The 27,714-nt window shown below is 42.1% G+C and overlaps 1 protein-coding gene across 2 annotated transcripts in view; it reads left to right on the top strand.

Annotated features, from left to right (window-relative positions):
* lrrc7 (leucine rich repeat containing 7) overlaps positions 1-27,714 on the top strand; it is a 584,278-nt gene that overhangs the window by 61,444 nt on the left and 495,120 nt on the right. For both annotated transcript variants that reach the window (XM_073063123.1, XM_073063125.1), the window contains exon 2: positions 17,677-17,874. The gene's annotated coding sequence lies outside the window, so the exon portion shown is untranslated. The remainder of the gene's footprint in view (positions 1-17,676; positions 17,875-27,714) is intronic.

The following is a 27,714-nucleotide window of genomic DNA, read 5'->3' as shown; positions in this document are numbered from 1 at the left end:
TCTCTCCGCATGATCTGTTGAGTGTTCCATATTTGATTTGTTAAACTACTTCACTTTTCATTTTCATTTAAATTCTAACTAAGTTTGATTTAAAGAAACAATTCTTTAAAGGATGTTTTTCCGAGCTGCCACATTAATACACCTCATTAAATAACTGTTGTGCGTACATTCATCACAAGTTTATTTGCATTACAAAGCCCAAAACTGGTGCCAGTTACATCATATTGTTAACTTCTGGTGCTCTCAATAAATGCACTCATGGGATGCATAACCAATGGCAGATTTCACAGAGGAGTTACCGGTGGATGATTAACTTGGATCTTCTTGAGGATGGAATACTGTAAATAGATATTGACAGCACACACAAAATGGTGGAGGAACTCAGCAGGCCAGACAGCATCTGTGGAAGAAAGTAAACCATCAACAGAATCTCATCAAGGTCTTGGACCAAAACATTGACTGTTTACTCTTTTCCATAGATGCTGCCTGGCCTGCTGAGTTCCACTACCATTTTGTGTGTGTTGCTCTGGATTTCCAGCATCTGCAGATTTTCTCTTGTTTATGATTGAGAACTTTCATTGGGGTTAATTAAATGCAACTTCAGAAATATAATGTAAACTGTTGTATATTTGTATTTTCTTTTATTGTGGAATTTAGAATGGTGGTTAATATTGTCTCTAATAATATAGAAATGCATTCTTACTATCTTCAGTGAATTCACTTGTGATATCAATAAATCGATAAGAGTATTGAAAGCAGGAAAGACAATGGGACATTGAAGATTTGTGTTCCAGACTGTTTCCAACCAAATTTTCAAACCAAACTGTTCCAATACAATTATGGTACAAGCATCTAGTCAACAAGTTTGACTAATTAGTTTGGAAGGTAATGAAAGGTGTTGTTGATGGTCATCTTAAGTAGCATGTATTAATGGATGCTCACCAGGACTACTTGACTTAAGACCTGATCATAACCTTTATCCAAAGTTCTGCATTTCACAGGTGATGTGAGAAGAACTGCCCTTAACATCATGAAAACATTAGGTTGTTATAGCATCTGGGAGCCTAATGAAAAGTGAAACCAGTGGACAATAAGTGAAAACACCACAATAATTAGAACTGGGCCTTGGAAAATGGAATATGAATATGGTTAAGGTTGTGAAGGTCAATTATCTCAACCTCGTGCCATATCAGCAGCAGTTCTTTATGTCCCATCCATCCTTAGCTGCCTCGGTGATCACCATTAAGTCACAGATGGGAAAATTGATGAACTTGTAACTCATTAAATGATGTAGCCATCAGTGCTTGTATGTGATGAGTCCAGGTTACATTTGGACAATGGCTGATAAGTTGAGAGTAACATCAATGTTCTAAAAGTACTCATTAATGACCATAGCTGACAAGAGTTCCTTCAATATTCAGCAGCATTACCACCAGTCCTTACCTATCAACACGCGAAAGGACATAAGTGACTTAAAAATTATTTGTATAACCCATGTAGGTACTGTGGAAATGAACAGGTTAGATGCTGGGCATTCTATGGCAAATGATTCAACTCTTGACATCAAGATTGCAGTGAAATTTGGAATTTTCAACTATGAGGATGGTGGAGTTTCAATCGCTGAGTATATTGAAGATGGAAATTGATGGTCCTTTTGAATATTAAATCAATAGAGGGATATGGAGTTAGTGCAGGAAAGAGGCACAGAATCAGCCTTGATCTTGCTATGAATGGTAGAGCGAACACAGGGGACTGAATGCCTACTGACTTTTTAAGGGTTTAAGTTTACAACAAGTGTCTGGCAACACTTCTGCTGACATTTCCACTATTAGGAAGAAGAGGAACAGGGGCAATAGAATGGAGTTGGAAGGAGATGAGTAAACAGAGATCTTAATCACTCCCAACAGAATGGATCAATCCAGAACATCAGAACATCTTATCTGAAAATTTAAAGAGTTCTTTCCAAGGAGGTTGCATTTCCTTAAGGAGGCTTTCACAAAGTTGTTTCCTTTTCTCAAGTAGAAGCATTATTTATTTACTGTCTAATGTCAAAACATTGCAACCCAGAATATCCTTGCCTCTGGCTCCCTCCTGCTTCTACAAGGGATATTAGTAACATCAGCTAATGGTTTCATTAAATTGCCTGTCTACAGTTCATGATACCATGCTTACTTAAAGTAAAATAAAACTTACATTTCTTTCAGTGTTTGTATCAGACTACACCATAGTATAGTGCTGGGGAGCTGACAAGGTTTGCAGATTTTTCACCACATCCAGAATTTTGCCCACCACCAGTATCAACCCATTCTGCATTGAGTGTGTTGGCAACCAAACTGGATGCCAGCAAATTTAATGTGCACTGGAGTTCAAACTATTGAATGAATTTTACACTTGTTGAGGTCTGGTTATAAGTAATAGATGCAAATGATAAATTGCAAGCAATTAGGGAAAATTTATGTTGAAATTATAATTAAAGTACATATATGCTACCACATACTACCTTAAAATTCATTTTCTTGCAGGCAGTTACAGTAAAAGAAATGCAATAGATAAATACCATACATAAATAGACAGAGACTGACAAACAACCAATGTGTAAAGGAAGTCAAACTGTGCAACTAAAAATTAATGCTGAGAACATGAGTTGTGAAGAGTACTTGAAAATTAGTCTGTAGGTCACAGGATCAGTTCTGAATAGTGTATCAAGAAATAATAAATCAAGCATCTGGGCTTGCTGTGTTGTGCAGAAAACCTTTTGCCACTCATCCAAGAGGCTTCTTCAGTTCTAATCCATGTTGGGTAGTTTTCCGGCTTATAAACTCTGTGAGTTGTTTCAAGGTATAATGATCATATGAAGGTCATTAAAAGTCACAGAGGTAATGAATGAGAGGGTCATTAGTCTTGTCTTTGCATGAATGAAGGTGTGAACTGTTGTGGAGACACCAGAGTAGAGATCTTAGGACTACTTTGTAAGTAGCAGATCGGTGATGTCATACCCCATCCCCTCTGTTCAGGGATGGGTTTTCCAATTTGACAAAGATGGCTTCTTTAGCCCCTCTTTCAAACCACCTGTCTTCGCTGTCAACACTGTGCACATTGTTATCATCAAAGGAGTGTCCCTTGTCCTTTTGGTGTAGATATACAGCTGGGTCTTGACCTGAGGTGTTAGCCCTCTGATGCTGGGCCATCCATGTGTGAAGTGGTTGTTTTGTCTCACTGATATATAGATTTGTGCAATTCTCATTGCATTGGATAGCTATCAAGAAAGTAAGAAAATGGCTACATCAGGATAGTACCCTGGACAGTAGAATCACACTCAACTCGGATCAGGTATGTACTCTACTCAGCCTTTGTCTGAACACTACCAATTTCAAATACAAAGATGTCTTCTACAAGCAGAAACACAGTTGTGCCATGGGTTCACCGGAGTCTCCATTGTAGCCAATTTATACATGGAAAAAGTAGAAAGGACAGCCTTGAACATCTTACATGGAACTTCACCCAGTCATTGGTTCAAGTATGTGGATGTCACCTGGGTCAAGATCAAAATTCATGAGGTGCAAGCCTTCACAAAATACATTACCTTGATGGATAATAATAACAAATTTACACAGGAAGACATCAAGAATAATAGTCTGGCATTTTTAGTCTGTCCAGTACTTATCAAAGAAAATGGATATATAGATTTTGAAGTTTACAGGAAACTAACCCATGCTGATTAGTACCCACGGTTTGACTCTCATCACCCCTTAAAACATAAGTTGGGGGTTATCAGAACACTACGTCACTGCTCCGAGAATGTGTCCACCAACATTACAGCTAAAGACAAGGAACCCAAGTATTTGAGAGAAGCATTGAAAGCTTGTGGCTACCCTGAAATGACTTTCATCAAGAGAGCAAGAAAAACCAGCGGGGACATCAGTCCAACAGACAGAGGTAAGGAGCAAAGCAGATGGAAGAACAGAGTCATTTCCATTTGTAGTTTCAGAGAAACTCAGAATGATTTTCAACAAACAGCAGATCCCAGTGTTCTCAAACCTATCAACACACTCAGACAGAAACTTGTCCACCCCAAGGATCCTACACACAAACATAAACAGAGTAATATTGTGTATGCTATCCAGTTCAATGTGACCTGCACAGATCTGTATATTGGAGAGCCAAAACAACCACTTCACACATGGAGGACTAACACCTCAGGTCAAGACCCAGCTGTATATCTACACCAAAAGAACAAGAGACACTCCTTTGATGATAACAATGTGCACATTTTGAACAGCAAGGCCAGGTGGTTTGAAAGAGGGGTTAAAGAAGCATCTTTATCAAACTGGAAAACCCATCTCTGAACAGAGGGGGTGGGGTACGACACCACCTATCAGCTACTTACAATGTAGTCCAAAGATCTCTACCCTGATGTCTCCACAATTCACACCTCCATTCATGCAAAGATAAGACCCTCTCATTACTATTATGACTTTTAAGGGCCCTCATGCGATTGCTATACCATTAAACAATTTACGGAGTTTATAAACCGGAAGACTACCCACCGTAGATCCAAACTGAAAAAGCCTCTTGGCAGAGTGGTGAAATGGCTTTTAGACAACACAGCAAGTCCAGATGCCTTGTGTTCACTACTGCTTGATGTACATTGATCTGGATGACTGAGAACCTTCATTGATATTCTGAGCAGTTGTGATTGAAGTTATCAATGTGGATCAGTATGTGACAGAATGTGGTTGTAGGGTAACAGCTACACTGTACTAAACACTTTTAGCCACTTTTTCAATAATCCATTTTATGTTGCAGACACATGCCAGTATATACACACATTTTATTCAATATTGTGCTTTAACCTCCAACATTATTTTATGTAATTCTTTACTTTTTATAATTGTTGAATTTTTTTGTTGTTCTTTGTCACACTAGTACACCACAGCAAATTCTGAACACATGTAAATGCATATGGTAAATAAAGTTGATCCTCGAATTATTCTTAAAAGCAGTGGTGCAGGATTTAAGCCTTATGTAGCTCCTGCCCGATGGTAGTAGCAAGGAGTGGGGGTGGCCTGGATGTTCGGGGTCTTCGGTGGATGTTGCTTCCTTGTGGAAGGACTCCGTGTTAATATATTCAGTGGCTTCACCCTTGATCGACTGGGCTGTGTCCATTACTATCTGTAGCCTTTTCTGTTTCTGGGAATGTGTTTCCGTGGCAGGCCACAATTTAACAAGTTAGTATCTATAGAAGTTTATCAAGGTTTTAGGTGATGTGCCAAATCCGTGAGTGTAGAAGTGCTGTTGCGCCTCCATTGTGATTACGGTTCCATGCTGGTGCCAGGACAGATCCTCTGATATGCTGACATGAAGGAATTGAAAGCTACTGACCCTCTCCACCTCCGCTGACCCTCTCCACCTCCGCTGACCCTCTCCACCTCCACTGATCCTCCCACTCCGCTGACCCTCTCCACCTCCGCTGACCCTCTCTACCTCTGCTGACCCTCTCTACCTCCGCTGACCCTCCCCACCTCCGCTGACCCTCCCCACCTCTGCTGACCCTCTCCACCTCCGCTGACCCTCTCCACCTCCGCTGACCCTCCCCACCTCCGCTGACCCTCTCCACCTCTGCTGACCCTCTCTACCTCCGCTGACCCTCTCCATCTCCGCAGACCCTCCACTGACCCTCTCCATCTCCGCTGACCCTCTCCACCTCCGTTGACCCTCCCCACCTCCGTTGACCCTCTCCACCTCCGCTGACCCTCTCCACCTCCGTTGACCCTCCCCACCTCCGTTGACCCTTTCCACCTCCACTGACCCTCCCCACCTCCGTTGACCCTCCCCACCTCCATTGACCCTCTCCAGCTCCGCTGACCCTCCCCACCTCCGCTGACCCTCTCCACCTCCGCTGACCCGCCCCACCTCCGTTGACCCTCCGCTGACCCTCTCCACCTCTGCTGACCCTCCCCACCTCCGCTGACCCTCCGCTGACCCTCTCCATCTCCGCTGACCCTCTCCACCTCCACTGATCCTCCCCACCTCCATTGACCCTCCCCACCTTTGCTGACCCTCTCCACCTCCGCTGACCCTCCCCACCTCCGCTGACCCTCCTCACCTCCACTGACCCTCCCCACCTCCGTTGACCCTCCCCACCTTTGCTGACCCTCTCCACCTCCGCTGACCCTCCCCACCTCCACTGACCCGCCCCACCTCCACTGACCCTCCCCACCTCCGTTGACCCTCCCCACCTCCGCTGACCCTCCGCTGACCCTCCCCACCTCCGTTGACCCTTTCCACCTCCACTGACCCCACCTCCGTTGACCCTCCCCACCTCCACTGACCCTCTCCATCTCCGCTGACCCTCTCCACCTCCGTTGACCCTCCCCACCTCCGTTGACCCTCTCCACCTCCGCTGACCCTCTCCACCTCCGTTGACCCTCCCCACCTCCGTTGACCCTTTCCACCTCCACTGACCCTCCCCACCTCCGTTGACCCTCCCCACCTCCATTGACCCTCTCCATCTCCGCTGACCCTCCCCACCTCCGCTGACCCTCTCCACCTCCGCTGACCCGCCCCACCTCCGCTGACCCTCCTCACCTCCACTGACCCTCCCCACCTCCGTTGACCCTCCCCACCTTTGCTGACCCTCTCCACCTCCGCTGACCCTCTCCACCTCCGCTGACCCTCCCCACCTCCACTGACCCGCCCCACCTCCACTGACCCACCCCACCTCCGTTGACCCTCCCCACCTCCGCTGACCCTCCGCTGACCCTCCCCACCTCCGTTGACCCTTTCCACCTCCACTGACCCTCCCCACCTCCGTTGACCCTCCCCACCTCCATTGACCCTCTCCATCTCCGCTGACCCTCCCCACCTCCGCTGACCCTCTCCACCTCCGCTGACCCGCCCCACCTCCGCTGACCCTCCTCACCTCCACTGACCCTCCCCACCTCCGTTGACCCTCCCCACCTTCGCTGACCCTCTCCACCTCCGCTGACCCTCTCCACCTCTGCTGACCCTCCCCACCTCCACTGACCCACCCCACCTCCACTGACCCTCCCCACCTCCGTTGACCCTCTCCACCTCTGCTGACCCTCCCCACCTCCACTGACCCGCCCCACCTCCACTGACCCTCCCCACCTCCGTTGACCCTCCCCACCTCCGCTGACCCTCTCCATCTCCGCTGACCCTCCCCACCTCCGCTGACCCTCCGCTGACCCTCTCCATCTCCGCAGACCCTCCCTACCTCCGCTGACCCTCCCCACCTCCGCTGACCCTCCGCTGACCCTCTCCATCTCCGCTGACCCTCTCCACCTCCGTTGACCCTCCCCACCTCCGTTGACCCTCTCCACCTCCACTGACCCTCTCCACCTCCGTTGACCCTCCCCACCTCCGTTGACCCTTTCCACCTCCACTGACCCTCCCCACCTCCGCTGACCCTCCTCACCTCCACTGACCCTCCCCACCTCCGTTGACCCTCCCCACCTTCGCTGACCCTCTCCACCTCCGCTGACCCTCTCCACCTCTGCTGACCCTCCCCACCTCCACTGACCCTCCCCACCTCCGTTGACCCTCCCCACCTCCGCTGACCCTCTCCACCTCTGCTGACCCTCCCCACCTCCACTGACCCGCCCCACCTCCACTGACCCTCCCCACCTCCGTTGACCCTCCCCACCTCCGTTGACCCTCTCCACCTCCGCTGACCCTCTCCACCTCCGCTGACCGAACAGACCTCTGGCTTCTCCCTGTAGTCAATAATCAGCTCTTTGGTTTCCTGATGTTGAGTGCACCATTCAACCAGATTTTCAGGCTCCCTCCTATATTTGCTTTCTTTTGACTATCAGCTTTTGCAGTTTATTCCAATTTATTGCATTGCATATCCTTAATGTTTTTAATCTAACATGATAAAGAAATGCTTCAAAACTTATCTCATGCTTGTGAGTCATCAGTGTTGAACATTTACACAACAATTGATGACAGGCAGAAATAGAAGAGATGGGGGTGTTGACAGACAGCAGGCATTAAGGAACTGTAGCCATCAGATATTTTAATAACATCTCTTTTTGTAAAAATTATATGCATGTATCATTGACATAACATCATATATGATGCTACTTGAAATCATGATTTAGGATGGCTGTATTTCCAGAGTTGGCCGTCATATAATTGTATTAATTCTTTATTTTCCCTTTTGGAACCTTTGAACAGAAGAAAAATGTTCAAATTCTGTATAGATGTTTCTATTTCTGTTAAAACAAACAACATTTGCAACGATCAAGTGAAGAGGAAAAGTTCCATCTTCCTTCATGGACCTGGCTCAAATATATCTTGTTCAGCCTTGTACTTAAATCACATATTGAATATATGAAGCATTTTAGTTTAAATGTATCCAGATCAACCACATATCTCCTGGAGTGTGGCTCCAGAACTGCGTACGATACTCAAAGTGCACTCTAACTAGCATAAAGAATATTGAAGATTGATGCTAGAAGGTTAGAGGACAGCTATGTTTACCATTGTCAAAAGGGCAGGAATTATTAAAGTAAGTAGTTAATGGCCAGTTCACTTTAATTTTGGTTGGCAAAAACCTCTTGGTATTAAACTTTGCTTGGGAGGCACAGATTGGTCAGGGACAGAAATCATGCATTTGTTAAGGGGAGGTCCTTTTGACAAATAATAAGATTCTTGGGGAGGTAACAAGGAAGGCTGGTGAGGGAAATGCATTTGAAGTGGTATACATAGATTTTAGCAAGGCACTGCCAGGCTTTCACATAGTAGGGTTTTCCAAAAATTAAAAAATATAGGGGATCAACTGGCGAGCGGCAAACTGAATCTAGGATTAAGTAATAGTTGATGAATGGTTTTTGTGTTTTGTCACCGCAGCTCTTCAGGGATCAGTACTCAGTCCATTGATTTTTCAAGATTCAAGATTGTTTAATGTCATTTCTAATACATGATTTTAAAGGAGAATGAAAGAAATTGTTACTCTAGATCAAATGCAGAATTAAAAAAAAACACACAGATAAAGAACATAATGTTAATAAACAATTAATATAAATACGTAAAATAGCTTGTGTATTTATTAATATGTACATAATGTGTCCGTACTCTGACAGGAAAAGATAAAGTAGTGGTGGTAGGGGGTGTGATCGGGTGGGATAGCGGGTGGATGTGTTGATCAGCCTTGCTGCTTGAGGAAAGTAGATGTTTTTGAGTTTGGTGGTCCTGGCATGGATGTTGCATACTCCTCCCTAATGGGAGTCGGTCAATCAGTCCATGAGCAGGGTGGGTAGGATCCTTCATGATATTACTGCCCTTTTTTTGGCATCTTTCTGTATACGTGTTCTTTATGACAGGTAGGCTGGTACCAGTGATATGTTAGGCAGGTTTGACTACCTGATGTAAAGCCTTCCTGTCTGCCTTGGTAGGATGGTCTCTACTGCGCATCTGTACTAGGTCATCAGTACTGATGTGCAGCTCTCTTCAGCCTCCTCAGAAAGTAGAAAATTCGTTGAGCTTTCTTGATCCTGTCATTCATTCTCTGGGACCATGAGAGGTTGTATGAGATGTGCACTCCTAGGGGTTTGAAACTGCCTGCAGTTATCACTGTTGTGCTGCCAATGTATAAATGTACATTGGGGAGAACGGCCGCAGACGGGGAGATCGTTTCGCCGAACACCGGCGCTCAGTTCTCCAGCAGTGGCGGGATCTCCCTGTGGCCACACACTTCAATTCCACAGACCACTCCCTCTCCGATATGTCTGTCCATGGCCTCCTCTACTGTCAAGATGAGGCTGCACGCAGGTTGATGGAGCAACACCTTATCTCCCGCCTAGGTAGCCTCCTACCTGCCAACATGAACATTCAACTCACAGACCTCCGTTGATACCCCTGCCCCCCCTTACCTCATCCCTATCTATAATTTTAGTCTGGTTCTCTTTCTCTCTCTCTTCCCCCCCTCACTATAATCTCCCCCCAGCCCTACCTTTCTTTCTCTTTTATTTCCCATAATTCTCCACCTTCCCCCTAGTCCATTTCCCTTCAGCCTACCTCTGCCCAGCTCTCTACTTTATCCCTCCCCCCACTTCTTATCCCCCCCTCGACCATCCCATGTTACTTCACTCCTGATGAAGGGTTTCGGCCCAAAACATCGTCACTACCTCCTCCCATAGATGCTGTCTGGCCTGCTGAGTTCTGCCAGCATTTTGTGTTTTTATTTATTTCCAGCATCTGCAGATTCACTTGTGCTGCAGTTATCACTGTTGTGCTGCCAATGTAAAGAAGGAGCTGAAAGGTGCAAGTTGCAATGTATGTTAATGATTTGGACCTAGTTAAAGTACTGACGAGGGAGGTTGTGAGGTTGTGCCAGGACTGTACCCAACACACGGGCAGCAGTTTCAATACTGTGTACAGTACACCTGTGGTGAACTACATATACCTGTCTGGACACGCCCCCGCTGACTGCTCCTGTGGCTCCTCCCACAGACCCCTGTATAAAGGCAATTGAGGTCTGAGCCCGGCCTCTCAGTCTCCAGGATGTAGTATGATGGTCAACTACTGCTTGTTCCTTCTTCCAGTCAATAAAAACCGATATCTCGCCTTTACGTCTCAGAGTGAGTTATTGATGGTGCATCAACACCCTTTGCTATACAACCATTAAAGATGCCTATTGGGCCAACGTTCACCCCCCCAACGTCATTATGGCAAATCAGACCACCCTGCTGTGTTCCCTCTCCCTGTACTGAAACAGAAGCTGAAATGGGAGGATCCAGTGCAGGAAGTCATTCAGTGCTGGTTTGAATAAATAGATGAACTATGTGACTGCTTTAAGTCAATAGACTGGATTTTGTTCAAAGACTCAGCAACCCAGCCTAAGTGATAAGCAAGGGTGTCAGATGTTATGGGGAGAAGGCAAGAGAATGGAGTTGAGAGGGAAAATAAATCAGCCATGATCAAATGGAGAAGCAGGTTCAATGGGCCAAATGGCCTAATTCTGCTTTTACCACTTCTGGTCTTATGAGTATGTCACCACCATCACAGACTTTATCATCAAGTGTGTGCCACAGAGGACAATCCGGCTGTCCCCAAACCTGATAACACAGATAAGTCAGGTGAACAGATAAATCAGTCTAAGACTTCAGCATTTAAATCACGTGAACCTGACCTTTCCAGGAAATCAAGATCTGGTCTCTGTGAAGCTTCTAGGGATTTATTCACTTTGATTTTGTTTAACCTAGTACTATGTCAATGCACTGTTGTATTGAATTGATCTATTTGAATAATATCCAAGATAAGCCTTTCACTGTACCTTGGTACATGTGATAATGACTAATTTACCAGTATTCTTCACCATGTTACAGCAAATTGATGGCAGGGGAGGGGGGGAGTTGGTGCAAAGAATATTCATCAAGAGGTTGCCATGATTGGAATGTAGTACAGTGCCTATAAAAAGTATTCACCTCCTTGGAAATTTTCATGTTTTATTGTTTTACAACATTAAATCTCAGTGGATTTAATTTGGCTTTTTTTTGACACTGATCAACAGAAAAAGACTCATATGTCAAAGTGGAAAAAAAGATTTCTACAAAGTGATCTAAATTAATTACAAATATAAAGCATAAAATAATTGATTGCATAAGATTTCACTCCCTTTAATATGACACACCAAATCATCACTGGTGCAGCCAATTGGTTTTAGAAGTCACATAATTAGTTAAATGGAGATCACCTGTGTGCAGTGAGTGTTTCAATTGATTGTAGTAAAATACACCTGTATGTGGAAAGTCCATTTGATGGTGAGTCAGTATCCTGGCAAAAACTACACTATGAAGACAAAAGAACACTCCAAGCAACTCCACAAAAAGGTTATTGAAAAACATGAGGCAGGAGATGGATACAAGAGATTTTCCAAGTCACTGAATATCCCTAGGAGTAGAGTTAAGTCAGTCATCAAGAAATGGAAACAATATGGCACAGCTGTAAAGCTGCCTAGAGCAGGCCGTTCTCAAAAACTGAGTGACTGTACAAGAAGGGGACTAGTGAGGGAGGCCACCAAGAGACCCATGACAACTCTGGAGAACTTTAACGCTTTAGTGGCTGAGATGGGAGAGACTGTGCATACCACAACTGTTACCTAGCTGTTTCACCAGCTTTATGAGAGAGTGGCAAAGAGAAAGCCACTGTTGAAAAAAATGGACACAAAATCTCAACTAGAGTTTGCCAGATGGCATGTGGGAGACTTTGAAGTCAGCTGGAAGAAGGTTTTACAGTCTGATGAAAGCAAAATTGAACTTTTAGGCCATCAGACTAAACACTGTTTGACATAAGCCAAACACTGTACATCATCAAAAACACACCATCTCTACCATAAAGCATATGGAGATGTTTCATTGTAGCTGGCCCTGGAAGGCTTGTGAAGTAAGTGGGTAAAATGAATGCAGCAAAATACAGGAAGAGCCTGGATGAAAACCTGATGCAGTCTGCAAGAGAACTGTGACTTGGGAGAAGATTTGTTTTCCAGCAAGACAATAACCCCAAGTATAAAGCCAAAGCTACACAGGAATGGCTTAAAAACAAAGTTAATGTCCTGGAATGACTAAGTCAGAGTCCCGCCCTCAATCCAATTGAAAATTTGTGGCTGGACTTGAAAAGGGCTGCTCAAACACAATCCCCATGTAATCTGACAGAGTTTGAGCAGTTTTGTAAAGAAGAATGGGGAAAAATTGCATTGTCCAGATGTGGAAAGCTAATGGAAGCCTATCCACACAGACTCAAAGCTGTAATTGCTCCCAAAGTTGCATCTACTAAATACTGACTTGAATGGGGTGAGTACTTATGCAATCAATTATGTTGTGTTTAATAATTGAAATAAATTTGCACCAATTTGTAGAAATTTGTTTTTACTTTGACATGAAAGAGTCTTTTCTGTTGATCAGTGTCAAAAAAGCCAAATCAAATCCAATGTGATTCAATGTTGTGAAACAATAAAACACAAAAACTTTCAATGGGGGGTAAATACTTTTTATAGGCACTATACCTATAAATTAATGGATGAGCTAGAGTTATGCACTCAAGATGGTGGAGGAGCTGAGCAAGGTGGGCAGTATCATTGGAGGGAAATAAACATTGTTTTGGGCCAAGACACTTCAACAGGACTGGAAAGGATAGTGACTGAAGTCAGAATCATTTACTGCTGCTCCTCTGTTCTCTTCTACTCATCTCCATTCCCCTTCACCTGATCTCGCCTATCACCTGCCAGCTTGATCTCCTTCCTCTCCCTGCACTTTGTTATTCGAGACCTCTTCGATCATGGTGTATTTCTTGAGGGGGAGACTTGGAGGTGATGTTATTCTCATACATGATTTACTCTTGTGGTGTAGGTTATGACATTGAGATATGTGATTGGAATAGGCTTGTTGAGTAATTGCAGATATTTGTAAATTTTATACGCTGGTGGAGGTAGTGAATACTTAAGACCTGGATTAATAGCTCATAGAGACGAGTTCAAAAGCTACCATAGCATTTCTGCAATTGAAATTCAGTTAATAAGTAATTTTGGTAATTATCATAAAACCATTGCATCGTAAAATAAAACTGGTTCATTAATGGATGTTGGGGAGTATATCTATCTTTACTAGGCCTTGTCAATACGTCACTTGGGTCTTTACTAGATTTTACCAAGGCTGTCACTTGTTATTTATTCATTTTTCTGAATCTGGGTGTTACTCTCAAGACCAGTATTTATTGCTCATCCTAAAATGTCCTTGAGAAGATCATGGTGAGTCACCTTCGTAGAGTGCTGCTGCCCTTCTGGTGAAGGGTCTCCAACAGTGCTACTACTGAGAGACTTCCATGAATTTAACCCATCATCATTGCAAGTGATGAAGAAAGAACAGTGATATCTTTTCAAGTCAGATGATGGGCAGCATGGAAACACCATCTCTTCCAGGTTCCTCTCCATGCCCTTAACCTCTTTGTTTGACCCTTTTAATACTTTCTAAAATGCTTGAGTAAGCTACTCAGTTGTACCAAAAGCTCTTCATAAAGAAGGACTAAAACTAGTTGCACCACCCAGAACTGACCAAGATGCTGAATTCATACAGGAGAAGAAAACACTACAAATTTACCTTATAAACTTGTGGCAACTGGTGTCCAAGGTGTGTGAGCTGCTCCATTGACTGGTCAAGCAACAACCTGAACAAATTATACCTGACAACGCACCAGATTCCTCCATCATAACCCCTGGGTAGGCCCTGTCCAACCAGAGGGACAACATAATTGTATACAAAAATGAAAATAAATATCTGGGAGTTGTGAGGAGTGATTCCAGAGCTAAGAGTTCAGGTAAAATCTGGAAATGTCCAGATTTCCAACGGTCTCCCCTTAGCTGAAAAGTCAGTGCATCTCCACTTTGAACAATGAGACCAGGAGTGGAAAGCAGCTAATCAGTCCCCAAACCTTCTCCATCATTCGATAAGATCATTATATATCATTCTAAATGGGTAGCCTCTTACATTCCAACATGAGACTCCATCTTGCAATGTCTTCTCCATTTACTTAACCAATCTACATCCTGTGTCCTCTTCGTTACTTGATAGCCCATTTTCATATATACTTGCCCTAATCCCATGCACTTTTATCTTGTACTGTAATCTGTTATTTGGCTTTTAATCAAATGGAAATTGAGTACACTACTGATTTCTCCTTTATCTACCCTGTTTGTTACAGTGTCAAAGAACAATGACAGATATGTTAAACACGCTCATCTTTTCTTTTTGAAAAGAATCAAACCATTTTGATTCTGCTTGATTGTTATATGAATTTCCAAATGTCCCCCTATTTACTGCCCTATTAATTGATTCCTGCATTTTTCTAGTAGATAGCATTAGGCTAACTGACCATAGTTTCATGCTTCCTGTATTCCCCCTTTATTGATTTGTGAATTTATGTATTCCACTCTTCTGGGATCATGGAAGGATCCCAGAACTTCCAGAAGCATACCTCCATTATCTCTGTGACCATTTCCTTTAAGGCTCAGTATGCAGATTGAGGTCTGGGGACCATTCTGGCCTTTAAAACATTAAGAAGAAAGGAGTGTAGTGGATTCCGGTTTATTGGCCATCTGTTAATTGGGGCAATGCTTATTTGGGCCAACTTTAAAAAAACAAAAAAAAAACAAAAGCTAATTGAGAAAATAGCCGGGATTCCTTTTGTTTATTTGGGATGCTATGCCACTTAACTGGGCAGGAGAGTGTTGCCAAATAGTTTCTTTCTTGTATCAGTCACGTGCATGTCTTATGGCTGTTTGATACTACATCGTGCTTAAAGCAAACAGATTTGAACTAGCATCAGTCGCATGAATTGTGTCAAAAAGCAGTGATTTTTTTTTGTCGCTGATGTTTGGTGAGTAATAGGCAGCAAGGCAATTCATAACTGTTTCACCTACTGGGGTTTCAAGCATTCAAGCTTAGAGATGCCAGAAGCAGCCGGGAGAGAAAATGAAATGATTTCACAACTGCAACAAGTAAGGGACTATGAAGAATTTCAAAGTATTGACAATCATCTTGATTGTTACAATGAATATGAAGATTTGGAGGATGTATTCATCGAAAGAATTGATGGCCAAAAGGAGTATGTTAAAGATATGAAACCTGTCCATTATCTGCACTAGGTGTCTGTGCTGATTTTGTTCAGTTACTATATATCAAAAGAACACTGCAGCATATGCTAGAAATTCCTCTATTAGGAACAGATCCATAATACTGCAGTGGTATTGATAGTGTTCTATTTTGTTCTGTATTTCATTTAAATACATAAATTGTTACTTACTTAAATGGTAGTTTGCCTTTTTAATACCTTTTTAACAATTTCCATGAAATTTCAGCCAATTGCAGCAGTTGCTTAATTGGCCAAAATTTACCCAGCCTGATGTGTTCCAATTAACTGCAATCCACTGTGCTGTGCAACACTTGCGGGGTGGGGGGTAAAGAACTGAAAGTAGTATTGTGCTCTGGGTGAAGTACCACAATTTCTATCAGCAGATGTAGATTGATAGCACCATCATTGACTGAGTAGATCGAATCCTGAAGGAAGTACTGACAATCTGGGTCTATAGCGGGTAAGGAATAAACTAATCAAAGAGATGATCTAGTCCTTGTTAATCTCCTTCGGGCATATGCATCTCTCCATTATAGTAACAGAAGCAACCATGGAACTCTCCATGTCAGGACAAAGTCCAATACTCACATTCAGGAGTATCATATTGATATGATATGATAGGAGTATCTCTATCATATTGTTGGCACAGCTGTTACGTTATAAATAGCACAGACTTGGGAAAAGCTCAAAACTGTGCATCCATGGGGTGCTGTTGGTCATCACTAGAATTTAAAACCCTCCATGGCCTGACACTTCCTTCACTCTTGTGTTAAAATCAAATCAGGAGATCATCATTAGCTTAATGAGAACACAAGGCATTTCCCACTTTATCCCCATTTACCAGAGCCTTTTGATGCTATTCTCAACCGAATGCACCCTTGATGTCAGGACAGTGGATCTCAGATCAGATCCAAGAATTTAGCTGTTTGGTCCATGATTGGATTACATGGCTATAAAGAAAATCTTGAAAAAGCTTGGGTAAAACTGAAGTAAATGAGCACCACGTGAAAAATTATCCAATGGTTGTAGTCTTAAAGGAAGGTGGTAAGTTGTTGAAATCCAACTCTCGGGACATTGCTGCACAGTTTCCTTGCAGCATCTCCTGAACCCATCCATCAGTCGTTGTCCTGGTATCAGAAATATGATTTCTGATTGCATAAAGTTAATTTCATTTAGCAACTCAACACTTGCAGTAAAATCAAAACAAATTGAGGCATAGTTTTTTTAAATGACAAGTAATGGGCATGCCTCAAATATGCCAGATAATCACCATCTACAATGAGAAAGTTTAATCATCCACTCTTATTATGGAGTGGTGTTTCTATGACTAAACTTTACAATCAGTACACCAGGAGCCATCATTAATTAGAATCCTGAATGAACCAGCCACATTAAAAAAAATATAGTTGTAAGAATAGGTCAGAGCTAGCTCATATCTATGAGCGAATGACTGTTGTCCATACTTGACAAAACTTTGCCAGTATCTACCGGGCTCAGGATTGTGACAAAATACTTAACTTATCTGGATAAACCCAGCTTCATGAATTCTCACAGAGTCTGGCAACAACTGGGACAAAGCAGTCTGCTTGATTATAACCCCTTTGATCAACGTAATCACGGATTCTCTCCGTAACTGGTGTACAATGACTGCTAAGTTTAGCATTTGCAAACTGTGCTGTAGTTACTTGTCTATTCTCCTCTCGCTGCACCTCCTCTTATTTGCAAACTCAACCACCGGGAAGGGCAGTTCCATGTTTCCTTTCAGATTGCATACCATCCTCACTTGAAAATACATTGCTATTTTTTTTCCTATGTTGTTGGATTCAAATCCAGAAACTCTCATACTTGTAGCATTATGGGACTAACTTCACCAGAGGAAGGCAGTGGGTCAAGAAAGTGGTTCACCACTCAATTTTAAGGGCAGTTGAATAGATAGCAAGACTTGCATCCTGAGGGGGAAAATCTCTCATTTTAGGGAATCTTGTGAAGGATTCTTAACCAGCTTCTTTTTACCTAATTTTTTTCCAGTGTCTGCTGATCATTGATGCTGTTCAGCTCTGCTCTGACACCAGTCATCATTATTTCTTGTGGAACTTGTGGAAAATTGAAGATGGATAAATTGAAGTACAGACTGATGATACACACTTAGTCTGTTCTCCATGTGTGAAGCACTCTGTCTTCCTTACACCTAATAAGAATGAATTCAACCATTCATATATATACATGGTAAGTGATATACATATAAATTTCACGCAAGTTTGTTTCTTTTGTGGAAGTGGAAGAACTGTTTCAATTTCTTCAATTGATCAACTTAGTTCTACAAATTTTGAAATTCTGAAACTCAGTTGCACCACTTATTATTTTGGTTAGCAGTATTTTGGATGAAAAATAATTAAAAGTATGCATTATGGGATTAACAATATTATGCTTGGTTCCTTTATACGTGCTGTAAGAGTCACATGTCAATCTTCAAATTTAAAAATACTTAAGTGGTGACTGTAATCAATCTCCTTACAATCTCTGTAAGAAATAGTCAGCATGGCTTTGTCAAAGGCAGGTCATACCTTGCGAGCCTGATTGAATTTTTTGAGGATGTGCTAAGCACATTGATGAAGATAGAGCAGTAGATATAGTGTATATAGATCTTAGCAAGGCATTTGATAAAGTACCCCATGCAAGGCTTATTGAGAAAGTAAGGAGGCATGGGATCCAAGGGAACATTGCTTTGTGAACCCAGAACTGGCTTGCCCACAGAAGGCATAGAGTGGTTGTAGACGGGTCATATTCTGCATGGAGGTCAGTCACCAGTGGAGTGCCTCAGGGATCTGTTCTGGGACTCTTACTCTTCATGATTTTTATAAGTGACCTGGATGACCAAGTGGATGGAGGGGTTAGCAAATTTACTGATGACACAAAGGTTGGGGGTGTTGTGGATAGTGTGGAGGGCTGTCAGAGGTTATAACAGAACATTGATAAAATGCAAAATTGGGTTGAGAAGTGGCAGATGGAGTTCAACCCAGATAAGTGTGAAGTGTTTAATTTTGATAGTTCAAATATGATGGCAGAATATAGCATTATTGGTAAGACAGTGTGGAGGACCAGAGGGATCTTGAGGTCTGAGTCCATAGGATACTCAAAACTGCTGTGCAGCTTGATTCTGTGGTTAAGAAGGCATACAGTGCATTGGCCTTCATCAATCATGGGATTGAGTTTAAGAGCCGAGAGGTAATGTTGCAGCTAAATAGGACCCTGGTCAGACCCCACTTGGAGTACTGTGCTCATTTCTAGTTGTCTCACTACAGGAAGGATGTTGCCTGGATTGGACAGCATGCCTTATGAGAGTAGATTGAGTGAACTTGGCCTTTTCTGCTTGGAGCAATGGAGGACGAGAGGTGGCCTAGTAGAGGTGTACAAGATAATGAGAAGCATTGATCATGTGGATAGTCAGAGGCTTTTCCCCAGGGCTGAAATGGCTAGCACGAGAGTGCATAGTTTTAAGGTGCTTGGAAGAGGGTATAGAGGAGATGTCAGGGGTAAGTTTTTTTTAACGCAGAGAGTGGTGAGTGTGTGGAATGGGCTGCCGGCAGCAGTGGTGGAGGTGGATGCGATAGGGTCTTTTAAGAGACTCCTGGATGGCTACATGGACCTTAGAAAAATAGAGGGCTATGGGTAGTTTTAAGGTAGGGACATGTTTGGCCCAGCTTTGTGGGCCGAAGGGCCTGTATTGTGTTGTATGTTTTCTATGTTTTCCTGTTAACTTTTTAGTATTTGTGTGGAATGGTATTATGGTTACTGATCAATCTTCAATGCTTTCCACTAGATTAGATAAATAATACTGTTTAATTACCTTGAAAAGGAAGAGTATATTTGATGAGCAGTTATTTCTTGACTGTTCTGATCATCATTATGATGACTTTAGCAGATCAGTTAGCATGGAAGTACCTTCTTGTTGATGATACTTTAAGTGCAGAGTAAAGGATATACCAGTTGTGAGGTATCCAGTACTGAACTCCAACTGACTTTCAGGAGTACTATCTTGTGAAGAATTGAGATTTTGAAACTTGTGCTGTATAATGTGTATTTTTTTCTGCTTTTTTAGTGCAACATAGTTTGTTTGGAATGATTGTTATCTTTGGAGCTGAGTTCCGTGTTGCGTCCAGATGTGCTGCCTGCTGTGATGCTTGTATAACATTAAAATGATTCTGTAAGTTAAATAATGCATTTAATTGTGAAAGATTAAAACAAAATAAATAAAACACAATTACTTTATCTATCTAAGCCTAATCTTCAGGTTAGGAATCCCAGTTCAAACGATGGGCTGACAGATCTGAGAGAGAGATTTCACACCCAAATAGCATTCCAGGAAACTGAAAGAGAAGACTCTTTACACATTGTTAAATATTTTATGACCAGTTCTATTTCTGGTTGAGAACATGCTGCCCTAAAACCTGGTCTAAAACTTTTAACTGTTGGTCTTTATGAATGAAAACAGTGGCATTGCCTGCTTGAGTTGAAACAAATCCAGGACTTCTACAGAGGCTGAAATCGTAAACTACTGTGCTAACTTCCTGCTTGACTTTTTGGAAATCCTGACCGTGCTGTCTCCATGTTGATTGCTTACCTTACATAGAAAGGAATTCCCACCATATTATTACATTGAGAAGTCCTATGAACAGCAGAACCAATTTCCTCTTTTGCTCTACTGTTAGTAATTATTTGTTATAAATCTTTTGTGCTTTGATGCCATTCCCTGTGAGTGGGAAGGCAGCGGAGGTTTGAGATAGGATGAGCTACCAAGCATGGCTGACGAGCCCCATCTGCCTGAAACGACTGTTTTTAAGTCACCAGTAACCCACCTTTGCCCCCTCTCCTGTCAGTAGAAACGCTTCTGCCAGGTTTAGTAGCTAAGCCACGTGTGAAGGCCAGCAGATGGACTTGATTGTCAGAGGATATTTGAGGCGCACGCCATTGGGAACATTTTATAGGTAATGGGAGCTTGATCCCATTGCTACCCCTGGCTATAATAACCTTAAGGTTGCCATATCAAGTGATTTGATTCTTGTGTAATTTTTAACTTGCTGCTTTTTCCCTGGGGACAGATAAGGTTCAGGAAAAATGGCAGAGATTTTTGAGGTGACATTCTTTGACCATGAAGAGTAATGGCAGATCAGATATGGGTAATAATTTGTGCTGATAAAGGCTTATTTGTAGGAGTGGGTGATGGAGGCAAATTTGAAAAGTAGCATATGGTAACAGATGAAAAGGAACCTTCTACAATATTGGCATATGTGATCATCGGAAGGGAATTTAATTGGACTGTGGTTTGATGGGAATAGAAGGTAGTCCTTGCAAACAAGATGAGGTTGAAGTAGATATTGTAGAAGATAGTAGGACAATGTGTTGGTTCAGCTTTGAGAGAAGCGGAATTCATGGGGAAATGTTTTGTTCATGGATTAGGGTAAAGAAAAGCTGCAGCAGAGGTTTTTATAATAAAATAATCTTGCCATTAGGGACAAAAATGTCTGAGGCCATTTAAGACAAATGATTGAGGGGCAGATGAATGTGGATGGTAATGTGTATGTGTGGATGACAGGAAGTACACTGACAAGAGGGACAAGTGAATTAAGTTGGAACTCAAAGTTTCCAAGAATAATTTGGCTAGGTGCAGTGGATAAGAAAACTTGAGGGTTTTTTATGGAAAACTTGCTTTAGGTCCTGTGTATTCATTAATCAAAGTAGAGTTGGCCATGTTTCAGAGTGTTCCTTCAGATTTTACCTTCCCAATATGACTGCATAAGTATCTTGCTCAAAGAAAGTTGGGAAAAATAAATATCTATACCACTATTATTGCCATGTTTCTCTTTTTTTCTGAGGCCTAATGCTTTTCTTCTGGAAGTTCGTCTCAAATTTTCAATAGATCTATGGAAGCTGATACTCATCGCACTCTGTAATTTTCTTTTGTATGCTTTCACTAATTGTGATTTACAATTAAATGTGAGCTATTCAAACAGATCAATGAAAGGACTTGAATAATGCCTGAAAGAATAAAGAGGAGAAACATAAGCACATAGTCCCTGCTAGGCATAGCTACCGAGGAATTCATTATTGGCTCACATTACAACATTAGTTCATCTCTTATAATTGAATGCAGTAATAAAGGTGCAAAATCTTGTTCAGTTCCAATCATTATTAGTAATTAGTTTGTTATTGTCACACTTAGAGATGCTCTAAAAAGCTTTTGTCTTCATGACATCCACACAGATTATTCCATATCGAAGTACATTGAGATAGCAAAAAAAACAATCAGAATGCAGAATATAACTGTTACAGGAAAAGTGCAGTTCATGAAGACAAATTCAAGGGTCAACAAGGTAGACTGTGAGGTCAAGAGTTTGATTTTTATTGCGGAAGCGGTTTGTTCAGGAGTCTTGTTACAGCAGGTTAGAAGCTGTCTTTGAACCAAGTGGTACGTGTTCTCAGGCTGCTTCTATCTTCAGCCAAATGGGTGAGGGGAAGAAATGAGAATGACTAGGGAGAACAGGGTTCTTGATTATGTTGGCTGCTTTCCTGAGGAAATAGGAAGTGTAGACAGAGTTAATGAAGGGGAGGCTGATTTTCATGATAGACTGGGCTGCATTCCCAACTCTGCAGTTTCTTCTTGTCTTGGCAGAGAGGTTGCCATACCAAGCTGTGATGCATCTGGCTAAGATGGTTTCTATGGTGCATCTATCCTACAAGTAATGGGTTCTTATATTGATAAGAGGTGAGGATATGATTTATAAAAATAAAAAAAAGTTATGGGTGCTGGAAATTTGAAATTTAAAAATAGAAAATGCTGGAGATGATCACCAGATCAGACAGCATCTGTGAAAAGAAATTATCTTCTGAATGATCTACAACCTGAAAGGTTGACTCTGTGTTTCTCTTCACAGCACTGGACCTGGTGAGGCATTTCCAGATTGTTCTGAGGATATTGCTGTCTCAGCTTTGCCTTCCTGAGTTTTTTCTATTCTCCTTTCCTCTTTCCCTCTATCTCCATCTCCACTCCCTTATGAATGATTGTTGAATAAAGTCCACAGGTGAAGGTCTAAAATTTTGTTCTTAGTGATGTGGTAATCCCATCATAGATCTATGGCCTTAATGTACAAATATTTGTTAAATTGCTCCCTGTTGGATAAAATATGGTGTGATGTACTGATGAGTTTTAAAAAAAGCTATTTATTTCTAATGTAAAGATTAGAGAAAAATTCCAAAGTTAATACTGTTCCATGAAAATTCTGCCTGAAAATGGGGCAAACTTGCTGTGTGTTTTGCTGTGTTATATAATCTGAACAACTCAGTATTTAAGCTAATCATAGGCATCAAGCAATTATTTGCAATTTAACATTACTTCAGCTGAAGTAACTTATTTACTCCTAATTAATGGAACAAATTGTGCATGTATATAAAGCAAGATTACCTCTTATTCTGTATTTTCTCCTCCCATGATAAACAGAATGATCTATTTCAGCAGGTTTAGAAATAGGAAGTAAATAGAAAAACAGAAAATTTAGCAGAATGATTGTCACTTTCAACCTGGTTTACTTGTGTTTATTCTCTTTATCAAGGAGCTGCTTTCAGATATTCCTTGTGTAAGTATTATGATGCTTTCAATTTGTTTTGAGACATAATCTATAACATCTATTAGAGCTGTAAATGGACACTTGCTTTGTTCAACCAAAATGTTGCTTTCTTTCCTGAAGCTACTCATTTCCTCAAATCACTAACTCTTGTATATGATCCTACAGAATATCAACTGACTGCCTATTGCTCATCTTTTAAAATTAGCAGACTTATTTCAGTCTAATTCTAATATAACATTACAATTGTGATTTTAACAAAAAAACTTAATTTACGTCAAGAGAATAAACCTGGAGATTTCCCTCCTATCTCAATTTTGATAGCCAGGGATGTTGATACCAGATGTGTTTAAAATACTCTTAGTTTATTCTGAGCCCTATCGACGAAGATTACCAAATAGCAGAGAAAACTATTTAACTATGTGCTCAAAGCTTTCGTGAAGTGGTTTGCCCCCAGGGCCCCTGGGAAATTTTGGTTCACGGCAATGCAAACAAGTGAAGGAGCATGGTGGGTTTTGATGGGGAACCTCAAGGCCATTTGTCAGGATTGCAGAATCAGTTTTATTATCACTGACATATGTCATGAAACTTGTTTTGTGGCAGTACTATAATGCAATGCATAAAAAATTGCTGTAAGCTACAATAAGAAATATAAAAAATAAATAATACATTTTAGTGGTATTGTTTTTTATTGTCACTTGTACCAAGATAGAGTGAAAAGCTGGTCTTGCACACTGTTCGTACAGATGCCATCATTGCACAGTGCATTAGGGTGAAACAAGGTAAACAATGTAAAATAATGATGCAGAATAAAGTGTAAAAGCTACAGGGAAAGTGCAGTCCTATCACAAACAAGAGAACGAATGCCGATGCTGGAAATCCCAGCAACACACACAAAATGCTGGAGGAACTCAGCAGGCCAGGCAGCATCTATGGGAAAGATTACAGTTGACATTTCGGGCCAAGACTTTTCATCAGGACTGGGGAGAAAAGATGAGTCAGAGTATGAAAGCGCAGTGCAGGTAAACAAGACAGTGCAAGATCATAACGAGATAGATTGTGTGGTCAATTGGATGTAATTACCTCTACTCCCATGTGCTGTAATTCATTTTAATAACCTGAGTGGTGCCTAACTGAAGTCTTTTTTGAAAGTGGAAATGAACCACATTGATTGGTTCAGGCCTTCCCTGTTCTGCTCGTTATGCCAACCAACCAAAAGATTTGTCAAATACAATTTCCTTTTCTTTAATAAAGAAGCTAGAAAAGAACTTGAAGGGAATTAGGAGAGCCAAAAAGGATGATGAAAGGTCCATGGGGGTGGATTAAAGTCACTCTATACGTGTATCAAGAACAAGACGATAATTAAGGAGGGGGTAGGATCACTCAAGGATAACAGAGGGAACATATGCTTTGGAGGTGCAGGATATAGGCAAAGTCCTAAATGAGTAGTTTGTGTTTGTATTTACCAAGGAGAAGGACGAGGAGCATGATAAAGTTGGTGTGGAGTGCGCTAATTTGTCAGGGTATTTTGCGATAAAGAGGTGGTATTGGGTTTCTTTTTTTTTTAAGCCAGATGCCTACTAAGCTATTGGAGAGATTCTTGTGTATAGGTTTTATGAGCATGGGGAAAATGATGGTCTAATTGGGACAGTCAGCATCACTTTATGCATTGGAAGTTACATCGTAATAACTTGAGTAATTGAGGAGGTAATGAAAATGATTGAAGGTAGAGCTGTGGATGTTGTCTGCATGGATTTTAGTAAGGTGTCTAACAATATCCCTTACGGGAGGCTAATCCATAAGATTAAGATGTACAATATGTAGTCCTTGGTGAATTGATGATTTGGATAGAAGAGTTGGGTTCGCTGGGACTGGTTCTAGCCAGAGGTCTGTGACTAGTGGTGTTCCACAGGGATCTGTACTGGGAAGTCTGCTGTTTGTGATGTATATGAATGACTTGGATAAAAATGTGAGACAATTTGCTGATAAAATGAAAATTGGTGTTATAGGTAGTGTAGAAGATTGCCAAGGGACGCAAAGGCCCTCAGTGGACCTCCTGATGTGCTGGCAGACTAACAAGTTGGTGATCTTCCAGCAGCACTTGATGTCTGACTCTGTGAATGTCCCTGGGAACAACCTGTAGATCAGAGAGTTCTCTGTCTCACAGTTGCTCGGGGTGCACTGTCCCCTTGCATCTGTCTCTGCACACTCTTTGCAAACCCATAGTCTGCAAGGAATCGTACGTCTGCTTCATCCCCACTACGGTTATCTTGCAGGCAGCGCACAGCAGGAGTGATACTCTGGGCAGGCAGGTGGGATCTGACTGGGAGGGCCCTTATCACCACCAGCCACGCAAGGTCGTGCTGCCTGTTGGTGAGATTTAGCGATGAGGCATTTTTCCAGATGGTCTGGGTAGTCTGCTCAGGGAACTGTGCACTGGGTAGTTGGCACTGTGTCCATTGAGTCCTCGTACAGTTTCTGCTGGATTTGTGGTCAGTGGTGTTGGATTTGGAAGAACTTTTCTATGAAGGGCAGGTAGCGTGGCAACATTCAGCTGACTGGGATATTGTGCAGCAACATCGTGGACGGGTAGAACCTTGGCAATAGCAGTAATAGGTGCTCATATACTTGGGTTTCTCACACGTTCTGATGCGGCGACAGACAAAGCTTGTCATCAGAGTGACGGTGACATTGGATACCTGATAGAACTTTAAAACACTATGACAGGAATAGATATTCAACAGAGATAAATTTTTCCCAGGATCAGAGTATCCATTACTTAAAGGCATGCATTTAAGGTGTAAGAGTAATTTCAATGGAGATGTGTGAATCAATTATAATCTACAGAGTTGTGGGCACCTGAAATATGATACCAGTGGTGATGGTAGTGAAGGCATTTAAGAGGCTCTTGGATAGGCCCATGAATGTGCAGAAAATAAAAGGATATTATCATTGTGTAATAATAATAAGTACTTTATTGATCCCAAGTGGGAAATTATTTTGTTACAGCAGCAACATTTAAAAACACTTAGCAATAATAATAAATAATAATATTAACTAATAATAAAGTAAGAATAATATACAGAATAATTTACCAATGTGCAGTAATGTACAAAATAATAAAATGGAGACTACTGTACTATGATGTGAGTTTTCCTGTCACACAGAGATGAACTGTTGTATATGCTTATTGCATTTGGTAGGAAAGAATTTCTGTAACGATCCTTGTGACAGTGGAGCTGAATGAGTCTGTTTGAAAGGGTGCTCCACTGCTTAGTCAGTAGGATATGGAGAGGATGTGCCTGATTGTCCATGAGGGTAACAGTTTGTTTAGTGACCTCCTCTCCTCCACTAACTCAAAACGAGTCCAGATTGTAGCCAAGGACAGATCCAGCATTTTTGATGAGTTTATTTTTGCATCACCAGCACTGATGCTGCTTCCCCAACATAAAGCTGCAAAGACGACTGCACTCATGACAATAGACTAGTAAAAGATCTCCAATATCCTGCTGCACACGTTAAAGGATCTCAGCTTCCTTAGAAAATAGTCTGCCTTCCATTTCTTGTAAACAGCCTTGGTGTTGGTTTTCTAGTCAAGTTTGTTGTCAGTAAGCACCTGTTATACAAATGTCTGTAACTGTTTTCTTTAATCATAGCTTGCAGCACTTTCACATGTATTTATGGTGTATAATTGGTCCAGAGTTTCCTATTTTCCCTCTGCCTTCATTCTTAAATTGTAACTTTGTTTTCCATCTTCCAGTCTGTAAAAAGCAATCAAAAATCTATTGAGTTTTAAATCTGGAGAACTTCTTCACCCTCCACTTCATGTTCACCTCCTTCAAAACTGTGTGTGTGTGTGGCCTCCGTCGGTCGTGGTCGACCATGGGTACTGGGCCTCTGGCAGTCACTGGTTTGTCGAACAGTATTGACTGTGGGTATTGAGGCTGATCCTGGAACGACAGGCTCTGCCACAGTTGCTGCATGTGTAGGGCGTTGTGGAATTGCTGTCCGCTGTGCTCTCCGCTCCTCAAACTCACTCAGGATCACTCCTTCGCCTTGCTCTAAGTGTTGCTGAAGAGTACCTCGCCATTTGTTGTGGTCATCTGCTGTATCCTCCCAGCACTCTGCGTTGATTTTTAAGGCTTTCATGTCGCGCTTGTAGATGTCTTTGAAGTGAAGCTGGGGTCTACCAACGTTCCTCTTGCCTGTTGCTACTTCTCCATAGAGGATGTCCTTTGGCAGTCTACCATCCTTCATACGATGGATGTGGCCCAGCCAGCGCAGTCTGCATTGTCTTAAAAGCGTGAACATTGTAGAAAGTCCAGCGCGGGAGAGGACCTCAGAGTTTGGGACTTCATCTCTCCAGGTGATGCAGAGGATGTGGCGAAGGCTACGCAGGTGAAAACTATTGAGTTTCCTCTCCTGTTTGGAGTAGATGGTCCAAGTC

Source organism: Hemitrygon akajei, chromosome 12 (assembly GCF_048418815.1).
Source record: "Hemitrygon akajei chromosome 12, sHemAka1.3, whole genome shotgun sequence".
NCBI classification, from domain to species: domain Eukaryota; kingdom Metazoa; phylum Chordata; class Chondrichthyes; order Myliobatiformes; family Dasyatidae; genus Hemitrygon; species Hemitrygon akajei.
This window is presented reverse-complemented; position numbering and strand designations above follow the sequence as displayed.